Source organism: Manis javanica, chromosome 2 (assembly GCF_040802235.1).
Source record: "Manis javanica isolate MJ-LG chromosome 2, MJ_LKY, whole genome shotgun sequence".
NCBI classification, from domain to species: domain Eukaryota; kingdom Metazoa; phylum Chordata; class Mammalia; order Pholidota; family Manidae; genus Manis; species Manis javanica.
The window spans coordinates 179,749,804-179,763,128 of NC_133157.1; the positions used below are offsets into that span (position 1 = coordinate 179,749,804).

At 40.1% G+C, this 13,325-nt stretch overlaps 1 protein-coding gene across 3 annotated transcripts in view; it reads left to right on the forward strand.

Annotated features, from left to right (window-relative positions):
* INTS8 (integrator complex subunit 8) overlaps positions 1 to 13,325 on the forward strand; it is a 60,718-nt gene that overhangs the window by 33,576 nt on the left and 13,817 nt on the right. The window lies entirely within an intron of this gene.

Below are 13,325 nucleotides of genomic sequence, written 5' to 3' on the forward strand. Positions count from 1 at the left end.
GTAGTGTTTATGTTACTACTTCCTGTTCTTCATCTGCCTCCCTCTTCATCTGTGTTACCTAGCCCCTTAAGTTACTGTTACCTGGGGACTCTAGGAAGGCTGTATCACCTTTTTACATTTGTCTTTGTTATTGTTTCTTCCTATTCCATGTATGTCCTTTTAAAAACTGAGCTCATTTCATTTCAATGTTTTGAAGATTTATTGATTTCTTATGTTTTTCCTCCTTTTTGACTTGTTTACAATTATTGGTAACAATTTGTTGTCATACGTGAATCATCTTTCTCTTTGGGATTTCAGATATTGGGTTATAGTTCTTTTGGTGAACTTCTGAGATGGGTCCTAATACCTGTAGTACTTGTGTGTTTATGTCCCGTGGTCTCTTCTTAGTCTTTGTAAGCTTCTGGTTGAGAGAAACCATTTTGTCCCAAGATGAGCATTTCCACTTAGAGTTGTAGCTTGTTCAGTGTTATGACAGTGTAATAGCTTCCCTCTTTGCTTCTCTTCCCTGTGAATTCTAGGAGCCATGCAGCAGGAGAGGTGTGCCAGTGTATGAGGGCCTGTAGAGTGGAAGGGCGTGGGAGGTTGTGTTGTAGGTAGCCTAATCCCGAGCGAGTTTTATCTTCCTGCAAGTACAGAACTATCCAGTTTTCCCTGTGGATCACGATGGGAGGCAGTGGAGTACATTGAAAGTGCACAGGATTTTAAACCTTTACTTGGATTATAAAAGACCAGCTAGGAGGAGGAGACAGAGGTGCTGGTAATGGTAGTTATAGTGTAAGGTAAAGATCAGTGTTTGAAATATGATCTGCAAGTCTTTTAAGGTGCAGAAACATGTTCTCCCCCGTCTCATTTTCCCTGCTCTGTGCTGGCAGGACTGGGGTACTCACAGGTCCCAGTCTTCCTCGCCCCTCTGCATGTATGCATGTGCTGTTGGTTCCCTTAGCTGGATGCCCTTCCTGCTTTTGCTTGTGTGTGGTTTCTTTTAGGCTTTCCCATGTTCCTTTCTCTGCAAACAGGTAAATCACTTACTCCTCTTGTTGCTTCTATACTAGTCCTGCTTCTGTTGTACTGTGGACGTGCCTTTTTTTTGTGCTTGTGTTGTGAGAGTTATTTGTTCACCTGTCTGTCCTCCCTATAAAACAGCTTCTTAAGGACAGTTAATTTTTTTTTTGAGGTAGTAAATTTTTATATTCTCAGTACTTTACTTGATGGCAGCACATAGTAGATGCTCAAGAATGTTTGTGGAATTCAGTTGGCTCGTGGCCTAAGACCTTGAAAATACTTTTTAAGTAAATTTACCTACTTAATAGTGTGAGCTTCAGCTAAGTATGTGTACCCTGACAACAGAAAATGAATTTGAGATGAAGCTGCAATAGCCCATCATTGTACTGTACTAAATAGTTGTGTATATTGTGATGATCCTAACTGTCATAAAAGACTGTTCAGTAGGCATTCAGGATGAAACAGACTACTAGGACATGAAACCTTGATTTCCATTTCCATTCATATGGCATAGCTAAGGTTTTTACAGCATTTTTTTTTTTTTTTTTTTTGAGAGGGCATCTCTCATATTTATTGATCAAATGGTTGTTAACAACAATAAAATTCAGTATAGGTGGGTCAACGCTCAATGTACAATCATTAATCCATCTCAAGCCTAATTCTAGTCAGTCTCCAATCTTCTGAAGCATAACGAACAAGTTCTTACATGGTGAACGAATTCTTACATAGTGAATAAATTCTTACATGGTGAACAGTACAAGGGCAGTCATCACAGAAACTTTCGGTTTTGATCATGCAATATGACCTATAAACAATCAGGACAAATATGAATATTCGTTTGATTTTTGTACTTGATTTATATGTTGATCCCACATTTCTCCTATTATTATTATTTTTATTTTTATTTATTTTTTTATTTATTTATTTTTTCTGGCTTATGTTCTTTTTATTTTTTATTTTATTTTTATTTATTTATTTATTTATTTATTTATTTATTTATTTATTTATTTATTTATTTATTTTTGAGAGGGCATCTCTCATATTTATTGATCTAATGGTTGTTAACATCAATAAAATTCTGTATAGGGGGGTCAATGCTCAGTGCACAATCATTAATCCATCTCAAGCCTAATTCTCGTCAGTCTCCAATCTTCTGAAGCATAACAAACAAGTTCTTACATGGTGAACGAATTCTTACATAGTGAATAAATTCTTACATGGTGAACAGTACAAGGGCATTCATCACAGAAACTTTCGGTTTTGATCATGCATTATGAATTATAAGCAATCAGGTCAAATATGAATATTCGTTTGATTTTTATACTTGATTTATATGTGGATCCCACATTTCTCCCTTTATTATTATTATTATTTTTTTTTAATTTTATTTTATTTTATTTTATTTTTTTTTGAGAGGGCATCTCTCATATTTATTGATCAAATGGTTGTTAACAACAATAAAATTCAGTATAGGGGGGTCAACGCTCAATGTACAATCATTAATCCATCTCAAGCCTAATTCTCGTCAGTCTCCAATCTTCTGAAGCATAACGAACAAGTTTTTACATGGTGAACGAATTCTTACATAGTGAATAAATTCTTACATGGTGAACAGTACAAGGGCAGTCATCACAGAAACTTTCGGTTTTGATCATGCAATATGACCTATAAACAATCGGGTCAAATATGAATATTCGTTTGATTTTTGTACTTGATCTATATGTTGATCCCTCATTTCTCCTACTATTATTATTATTTTTATTTTTAATAAAATGCTGAAGTGGTAGGTAGATGCAAGATAAAGGTAGAAAACATAGTTTAGTGCTGTAAGAAGGCAAATGTAGATGATCAGATGATCAGGTGTGTGCCTATGGACTAAGTATTAATCCAGGCTAGACAAGGGCATCAAGACATCCACGGATGCAGAAGATTTCTCTCAAAGCAGGGGGGGTGAGGTTCTGAGCCTCACCTCTGTTGATCCCCAAATTCTCACCTGATGGCCCCCCTGCAACTGTGCCTGTCTTAGGTTGTTCCTCCCTTGAGGAATCTTACCCGTCTCTGGCTAACCAGTCATCTTCCGGGGCCATATAGGGAAATGTAAAGTTGGTAAGTGAGAGAGAAGCCATATTGTTTGCAAAGGTTAGCTTTTTACTTCTTTGCAGATTTATGCCCTGTGGTTTCTATGCCCAGTACTTGTCTCGAGGTATCTTTACCACCTGGAGGAATTATGATACTCGGTAAATTCGATATGAGGCACGAATTCTATTTAAGGGTTGTAATTAGGAAGGAAGAAGAAAAGCTATAGATGTAGCAAATGAAGGAAACTTGGGAGGATTGATTATTTCTTTGACATATCTTCTTGTATAGTACCTTAAGTATGTATAGATTTTAAACTACTAACTAATTTGCACACATATATTAACATAATAGGAATACGGTGACATAAACAAAGCAAATCTATAATTACCATCCATCTCCAGTGAAGCCAAGAAAACCATTTAGGCACCCTAGGCATTTGTGAAAATTTATCTATGATATGATGGATAATGTCCAACTGTACTTGAACCATCAGACAAATTAAAGCAGCCCATTTCTGGGATCTGTTCACATCCCATATGTTCTTTTAACCATAGATAGTCTATAGTCATGAGATTTTGGAGTGCTACAACTTGCACCCCTCCCAACTCCTGGTTGAGTTCCAACAGTACAGATCCGGTCAAATTCGTTGTCTCACTGTATGCACATGCCAGCCTAGACATCTCCCTCCTCATTCTTATGGCAAGTCCAGGAGACGGTGGGCTGGATGCAGCCACAACCGCAGCATCGTCCGGATCCCTGTGGAGGCTTTTTGATGATCATCCCCCGGCACAAGTCCTCCAGAGAGTGCTGATGCCGGAAGCTCCTCCTCCTATCGTATCTTAGTTCATTTTCTGGGTATCCAAGCTAGGCCTTGATCTCCTGCATAGAAACAAACAGACCCTTTGCCCAGACTTTGACATGCCCTCTATACCACTGTGCAGAACTCATTGGAGGTCAGCACACAGTAACTGCTTTTTTTTTTTTTTTTTTTTAAATTAAGAGAAAGGAATATTATCAGAAAAGAGTACCTCCATAGCTGATCATCTGACACCCTTTAAGTGATCAACATTAAGGATATTTAAAGCATGCGTTGATCTTTGATTTATCAATAGTTTTATCCTGTTAAGGAGTAATCCCCCTTTCCTTCTTTCTTTCTTTCTTTTTTTTTTTTTTAAATTTTTAATCTACACTTACATGAAGAATACTATGTTTACTATGCTCTCCCCTATATCAGGTCCCCCCTAACAACCACATTACGGTTACTGTCCATCAGCTTAGCAAAATGTTCTAGAGTCACTACTTGTCCTCTCTGTGTTGTGCAGCCCACCCTCCCCTTGCTCCCTCCCCCCCATGCATGCTAATCTTAATACCCTCCTTCTTCTCCCCCCCCCTTATCCCTGCCTGCCCACCCATCCTCCCCAGTTCCTTTCCCTTTGGTACCTGTTAGTCCATTTTTGCGTTCTGTAATTCCACTGCTGTTTTGTTCCTTCAGTTTTTCCTTTGTTCCTATACTCCTCAGATGAGTGACATCATTTGGTATTTCTCTTTCTCCGCTTGGCTTATTTCACTGAGCATAATACTCTCCAGCTCCATCCATGTTGCTGCAAATGGTTGGATTTTTCCACTTCTTATGGCTGAGTAGTATTCCATTGTGTATATGTACCACATCTTCTTTATCCATTCATCTACCGATGGACATTTAGGTTGCTTCCAATTCTTGGCTATTGTATATAGTGCTGCGATAAACATAGGAGTGCATCTGTCTTTCTCAAACTTGATTGCTGCGTTCTTAGGGTAAATTCCTAGGAGTGGAATTCCTGGGTCAAATGGTAGGTCTGTTTTGAGCATTTTGATGCACCTCCATACTGCTTTCCACAATGGTTGAACTAATTTACATTCCCACCAGCAGTGTAGGAGGGTTCCCCTTTCTCCACAGCCTCGCCAACATTTGTTGTTGTTTGTCTTTTGGATGGCAGCTATCCTTACTGGTGTGAGGTGATACCTCATTGTAGTTTTAATTTGCATTTCTCTGATAATTAGCGATGTGGAGCATCTTTTCATGTGTCTCTTGGCCATCTGTATTTCTTTTTTTTTTTTTTTGAGAGGGCATCTCATATTTATTGATCAAATGGTTGTTAACAACAATAAAATTCAGTATAGGGGGGTCAATGCTCAATGTACAATCATTAATCCATCTCAAGCCTAATTCTCGTCAGTCTCCAATCTTCTGAAGCATAACGAACAAGTTCTTACATGGTGAACGAATTCTTACATAGTGAATAAATTCTTACATGGTGAACAGTACAAGGGCAGTCATCACAGAAACTTTCGGTTTTGATCATGCAATATGACCTATAAACCATCAGGTCAAATATGAATATTCATTTGATTTTTGTACTTGATTTATATGTTGATCCCACATTTCTCCTATTATTATTATTATTTTTATTTTTAATAAAATGCTGAAGTGGTAGGTAGATGCAAGATAAAGGTAGAAAACATAGTTTAGTGCTGTAAGAAGGCAAATGTAGATGATCAGATGATCAGGTGTGTGCCTATGGACTAAGTATTAATCCAGGCTAGACAAGGGCATCAAGACATCCACGGATGCAGAAGATTTCTCTCAAAGCAGGGGGGGTGAGGTTCTGAGCCTCACCTCTGTTGATCCCCAAATTCTCACCTGATGGCCCCCCTGCAACTGTGCCTGTCTTAGGTTGTTCCTCCCTTGAGGAATCTTACCCGTCTCTGGCTAACCAGTCATCTTCCGGGGCCATATAGGGAAATGTAAAGTTGGTAAGTGAGAGAGAAGCCATATTGTTTGCAAAGGTTAGCTTTTTACTTCTTTGAAGATTTATGCCCTGTGGTTTCTATGCCCAGTACTTGTCTCGAGGTATCTTTACCACCTGGAGGAATTATGATACTCGGTAAATTCGATATGAGGCAGGAATTCTATTAAAGGGTTGTAATTAGGAAGGAAGAAGAAAAGCTATAGATGTAGGATATGAAGGAAACTTGGGAGGATTGATTATTTCTTTGACATATCTTCTTGTATAGTACCTTAAGTATGTATAGGTTTTAAACTACTAACTTATTTGCACACACATATTAACATAATAGGAATATGGTGACATAAACAAAGCAAATCTATAATTACCAGCCATCTCCAGTGGAGCCAAGAAAACCATTTAGGCACCCTAGGCATTTGTGAAAATTTATCTATGATATGATGGATAATTTCCAACTGTACTTGAACCATCAGACAAATTAAAGCAGCCCATTTCTGGGATCTGTTCACATCCCATATGTTCTTTTAACCATAGATAGTCTATAGTCATGAGATTTTGGAGTGCTACAACTTGCACCCCTCCCAACTCCTGGTTGAGTTCCAACAGTACAGATCCAGTCAAATTCGTTGTCTCACTGTATGCACATGCCAGCCTAGACATCTCCCTCCTCCTTCTTATGGCAAGTCCAGGAGACGGTGGGCTGGATGCAGCCACAACCGCAGCATCGTCCGGATCCCTGTGGAGGCTTTTTGATGATCATCCCCCGGCACGAGTCCTCCAGAGAGTGCTGATGCCGGAAGCTCCTCCTCATATCGTATCTTAGTTCATTTTCTGGGTATCCAAGCTAGGCCTTGATCTTCTGCATAGAAACAAACAGACCCTTTGCCCACACTTTGACATGCCCTCTATACCACTGTGCAGAACTCATTGGAGGTCAGCACACAGTAACTGCTTTTTTTTTTTTTTTTTTTTTAATTAAGAGAAAGGAATATTATCAGAAAAGAGTACCTCCATAGCTGATCATCTGACACCCTTTAAGTGATCAACATTAAGGATATTTAAAGCATGCGTTGATCTTTGATTTACCAATAGTTTTATCCTGTTAAGGAGTAATCCCCCTTTCTTTCTTTCTTTCTTTCTTTTTTTTTTTTTAAATTTTTAATCTGCACTTACCTGAAGAATACTATGTTTACTATGCTCTCCCCTATATCAGGTCCCCCCTAACAACCACATTACGGTTACTGTCCATCAGCTTAGCAAAATGTGGTAGAGTCACTACTTGTCCTCTCTGTGCTGTGCAGCCCACCCTCCCCTTCCTCCCTCCCCCCCATGCATGCTAACCTTAACACCCCCTTCTTCTCCCCCCCCCTTATCCCTCCCTGCCCACCCATCCTCCCCAGTTCCTTTCCCTTTGGTACCTGTTAGTCCATTTTTGGGTTCTGTAATTCTGCTGCTGTTTTGTTCCGTCAGTTTTTCCTTTGTTCCTATACTCCTCAGATGAGTGAAATCATTTGGTATTTCTCTTTCTCCGCTTGGCTTATTTCACTGAGCATAATACTCTCCAGCTCCATCCATGTTGCTGCAAATGGTTGGATTTTTCCACTTCTTATGGCTGAGTAGTATTCCATTGTGTATATGTACCACATCTTCTTTATCCATTCATCTACCGATGGACATTTAGGTTGCTTCCAATTCTTGGCTATTGTAAATAGTGCTGCGATAAACATAGGAGTGCATCTGTCTTTCTCAAACTTGATTGCTGCGTTCTTAGGGTAAATTCCTAGGAGTGGAATTCCTGGGTCAAATGGTAGGTCTGTTTTGAGCATTTTGATGCACCTCCATACTGCTTTCCACAATGGTTGAACTAATTTACATTCCCACCAGCAGTGTAGGAGGGTTCCCCTTTCTCCACAGCCTCGCCAACATTTGTTGTTGTTTGTCTTTTGGATGGCAGCTATCCTTACTGGTGTGAGGTGATACCTCATTGTAGTTTTAATTTGCATTTCTCTGATAATTAGCGATGTGGAGCATCTTTTCATGTGTCTCTTGGCCATCTGTATTTCTTTTTTGGAGAACTGTCTGTTCAGTTCCTCTGCCCATTTTTTAATTGGGTTATTTGTTTTTTGTTTGTTGAGGCGTGTGAGCTCTTTATATATTCTGGATGTCAAGCCTGTATCGGATCTGTCATTTTCAAATATATTCCCTCATACTGTAGGGTTCCTTTTTGTGCTATTGATGGTGTCTTTCGCTGTACAGAAGCTTTTCAGCTTAATGTAGTCCCACTTGCTCATTTTTGCTGTTGTTTTCCTTGCCCGGGGAGATATGTTCAAGAAGAGATCACTCATGTTTATGTCTAAGAGGTTTTTGCCTATGTTTTTTTCCAAGAGTTTAATGGTTTCATGCCTTACATTCAGGTCTTTGATCCATTTTGAGTTTACCTTTGTATATGGGGTTAGACAATGGTCCAGTTTCATTCTCCTACATGTAGCTGTCCAGTTTTGCCAGCACCATCTGTTGAAGAGACTGTCATTTTGCCATTGTATGTCCATGGCTCCTTTATCAAATATTAATTGACCATATATGTTTGGGTTAATTTCTGGGGTCTCTAATCTGTTCCACTGGTCTGTGGCTCTGTTCTTGTGCCAGTACCAAATTGTCTTGATTACTATGGCTTTGTAGTAGAGCTTGAAGTTGGGGAGTGAGATCCCCCCTACTTTATTCTTCTTTTTCAGGATTGCTTTGGCTATTCGGGGTCTTTGGTGTTTCCATATGAATTTTTGAATTATTTGTTCCAATTCATTGAAGAATGTTGCTGGTAATTTGAGAGGGATTGCATCAAATCTGTATATTGCTTTGGGCAGGATGGCCATTTTGACGATATTAATTCTTCCTAGCCATGAGCATGGGATGAGTTTCCATTTATTAGTGTCCCCTTTAATTTCTCTTAAGAGTGACTTGTAGTTTTCAGAGTATAAGTCTTTCACTTCCTTGGTTAGGTTTATTCCTAGGTATTTTATTCTTTTTGATGCAATGGTGAATGGAATTGTTTTCCTGATTTCTCTTTCTATTGATTCGTTGTTAGTGTATAGGAAAGCTACAGATTTCTGTGTGTTAATTTTGTATCCTGCAACTTTGCTGTATTCCGATATCAGTTCTAGTAGTTTTGGAGTGGAGTCTTTAGGGTTTTTTATGTACAGTATCATATCATCTGCAAATAGTGACAGTTTAACTTCTTCTTTACCAATCTGGATTCCTTGTATTTCTTTGTTTTGTCTGATTGCCGTGGCTAGGACCTCCAGTACTATGTTAAATAACAGTGGGGAGAGTGGGCATCCCTGTCTGGTTCCCGATCTCAGTGGAAATGCTTTCAGCTTCTCGCTGTTCAGTATAATGCTGGCTGTGGGTTTATCATATATGGCCTTTATTATGTTGAGGTACTTGCCCTCTATTCCCATTTTGCTGAGAGTTTTTATCATGAATGGATGTTGAATTTTGTCAAATGCTTTTTCAGCATCTATGGAGATGATCATGTGGTTTTTGTCTTTCTTTTTGTTGATGTGGTGGATGATGTTGATGGATTTTCGAATGTTGTACCATCCTTGCATCCCTGGGATGAACCCCACTTGGTCATGGTGTATGATCCTTTTGATATACTGTTGAATTCTGTTTGCTAATATTTTATTGAGTATTTTTGCATCTACATTCATCAGGGATATTGGTCTGTAATTTTCTTTTTTGGTGGGGTCTTTTCCTGGTTTTGGTATTAGGGTGATGTTGGCTTCATAGAATGAGTTTGGGAGTATTCCCTCTTCTTCTATTTTGTGGAACACTTTAAGGAGAATGGGTATTATGTCTTCTCTGTGTGTCTGATAAAATTCCGAGGTAAATCCTTCCGGCCCCAGGGTTTTGTTCATGGGTAGTTTTTTGATTTCTGTTTCAATTTCTTTGCTTGTAATTGGTTTGTTTAACTTTTGTGTTTCTTCCTTGGTCAGTCTTGGGAGGTTGTATTTTTCTAGGAAGTTGTCCATTTCTTCTAGGTTTTCCAGCTTGTTGGCATATAGGTTTTCATAGTAGTCTTTAATAATTCTTTGTATTTCTGTGGAGTCTGTCATGATTTTTCCATTCTCATTTCTGATTATGTTGATTTGTGTTGACTCTCTTTTTCTCTGAATAAGTTGGGCTAGAGGCTTATCTATTTTGTTTATTTTCTCAAAGAACCAGCTCTTGGTTTCGTTGATTTTTGCTATTGTTTTATTCTTCTCAATTTTGTTTATTTCTTCTCTGATCTTTGTTATGTCCCTCCTTCTGCTGACTTTAGGCCTCATTTGTTCTTCTTTTTCCAGTTTTAATAATTGTGATGTTAGACTATTCATTTGGGATTGTTCTTCCTTCTTCAAGTGTGCCTGGATTGCTATATACTTTCCTCTTAAGACTGCTTTCGCTGCATCCCACAGAAGTTGGGGCTTAGTGTTGTTGTTGTCATTTGTTTCTATATATTCCTTGATCTCTATTTTGATTTGTTCATTGATCCATTGATTATTTAGTAGCATGTTGTTAAGCCTACATGTGTTTGTGAGCCTTTTTGTTTTCTTTGTAGAATTTATTTCTACTTTCGTACCTTTGTGGTATGAAAAATTGGTTGGTAGAATTTCAATATTGTGGAATTTACTGAGGCTCTTTTTGTGAGCTAGTATGTGGTCTATTCTGGAGAATGTTCCATGTGCACTTGAGAAGAATGTATATCCTGTTGCTTTTGGATGTAGAGTTCTATAGATGTCTATTAGGTCCATCTGTTCTAGTGTGTTGTTCAGTGCCTGTGTGTCTTTACTTATTTTCTGCCCGGTGGATCTATCCTTTGGGGTGAGTGGTGTGTTGAAGTCTCCTACAATGAATGCATTGCAGTCTATTTCCCTCTTTAGTTCTGTTAGTATTTGCTTCACATATGCTGGTGCTCCTGTATTGGGTGCATATATATTTAGAATGGTTATATCCTCTTGTTGGACTCAGCCCTTTATCATTATGTAGTGGCCTTCTTTATCTCTTGTTACTTTCTTTGTTTTGAAGTCTATTTTGTCTGATATCAGTACTGCAACCCCTGCTTTCTTCTCACTGTTGTTTGCCTGAAATATGTTTTTCCATCCCTTGACTTTTAGTCTATGCTTATCTTTGGGTTTAAGGTGAGTTTCTTGTAAGCAGCATATAGATGGGTCTTGCTTTTTTTCCATTCTATTACTCTATGTCTTTTGATTGGTGCATTAAGTCCATTTACATTTAGGGTGACTATTGAAAGATATGTACTTATTGCCATTGCAGGCTTTAGATTCGTGGTTACCAAAGGTTCAAGGTTAGCTTCTTTAGTATCTTACTGCCTAACTTAGCTCGCTTATTGAGCTGTTATATACACTGTCTGGAGATTCTTTTCTTCTCTCCCTTCTTAATCCTCCTCCTCCATTCTTCATATGTTGTGTGTTTTGTTCTGTGCTCTTTTTAGGGGTGCTCCCATCTAGAGCAGTCCCTGTAGGATGCCCTGTAGAGGTGGTTTGTGGGAAGCAAATTCCCTCAGCTTTTGCTTGTCTGGGAATTGTTTGATCCCACCATCATATTTAAATGATAGTCGTGCTGGATACAGTATCCTTGGTTCAAGGCCCTTCTGTTTCATTGCATTAAGTATATCATGCCATTCTCTTCTGGCCTGTAGGGTTTCTGTTGAGAAGTCTGATGTTAGCCTGATTTGTTTTCCTTTATAGGTGACCTTTTTCTCTCTAGCTGCCTTTAAAACTCTTTCCTTGTCCTTGATCCTTGCCATTTTAATTATTATGTGTCTTGGTGTTGTCCTCCTTGGATCCTTTCTGTTGGGCGTTCTGTGTAATTCCATGGTCTGTTCGATTATTTCCTCCCCCAGTTTGGGGAAGTTTTCAGCAATTATTTCTTCAAAGAGACTTTCTATCCCTTTTCCTCTTTCTTCCTCTTCTGGTATCCCTATAATACGAATGTTTTTCCTTTTGTATTTGTCACATATTTCTCTTAGTGTTGTTTCATTCCTGGAGATCCTTTTATCTCTCTCTATGTCAGCTTCTATACGTTCCTGTTCTCTGGCTTCTATTCCTTCAATGGCCTCTTGCATCTTATCCATTCTGCTTATAAATCCTTCCAGGGATTGTTTCACTTCTGTGATCTCTTTCCTGACATCTGTGATCTCCTTCTGGACTTCATCCCACTGCTCTTGCATTTTTCTCTGCATCTCATCCCACTGCTCTTGCATTTTTCTCTGCATCTCATCCCATTGCTCTTGCATTTTTCTCTGCATCTCTGTCAGCATGTTCATGATTTTTATTTTGAATTCTTTTTCAGGAGGTCTAGTTAGGTCTGTCTCCTTCTCAGGTGTTGTCTCTGTGATCTTTGTCTGCCTGTAGTTTTGCCTTTTCATGGTGATAGAGATAGTTTGCAGAGCTGGTACAAGTGACCGCTGGAAGAGCTTCCCTTCTTGTTGGTTTGTAGCCTTTTCCTGGGAGAATAGCGACCTCTAGTTGCTTGTGCTGGGCAGCTGTGCGCAGACAGGGCTTCTGCTTCCTGCCCAGTTGCTTTGGGGTTTATCTCCGCTGTTGCTGTGGGCTTGGCCTGGCTGGCTGGGGCTGTTCCTCCAAAATGGTGGAGCCCCGTTGGAGGGGGAGCGGCCAGGAGGCTATTTATCTCCGTAAGGGGCCTCTGTGCTCCCTGCTGCCCAGGGGGTTAGAGTGCCCAGAGATCCCCAGATTCCCTGCCTCTGGTCTAAGTGACGTGACCTGTCCTGCCCCTTTAAGACTTCCAAAAAGCACTCTCCAAACCAAAACAACAACAGCAACAATGAGAGAGGGAACAGAAAGAAAGAAAAAAAAAAAAGGAAAAAACAAGCGATTTTTGTTTTTTTTTTTTGTCCTCAGGTGCTGGTCCCAGGCACCCGCTCACTGGTCCTGCTGCCCTGTCTCCCTAGCACCAGGGTCCCTGTCCTTTCAAGGCTTCCAAAAAGCACCCACCCACCGGTCCCGCAGGGAAGGAACGCTCGATATTCTTTGTCCTCAGGCACTGGTCCCAGGCACCCGCTCACCAGTCCCGCCGCCCTGCCTCCCTAGCACTGGGGTCCCTGTCCCTTCAAGGCTTCCAAAAAGCACTCACCAAAAAGAGAGAAAAAAAGGGGAAAAACGCGCGATTTCTTCCGTCCTCAGGTGCCGGTCTCAGGCACCCACGCACCGGTCCCACAGGGAAAAACGCGGGATATTCTTTGTCCTCAGGTGCCGGTCCCAGGCACCCGCTCACCAGTCCCGCCGCCCTGCCTCCCTAGCACCGGGGTCTCTGTCCCTTTTAGGCTTCCAAAAAGCACTCGCAGAAAAGAGAAAAAAAAAGGGGAAAAACGCGCGATTTCCTCTGTCCTCAAGTGCCGGTCTCAGGCACCCGCCCACCGGTCCCGCAGGGAAAAACGTG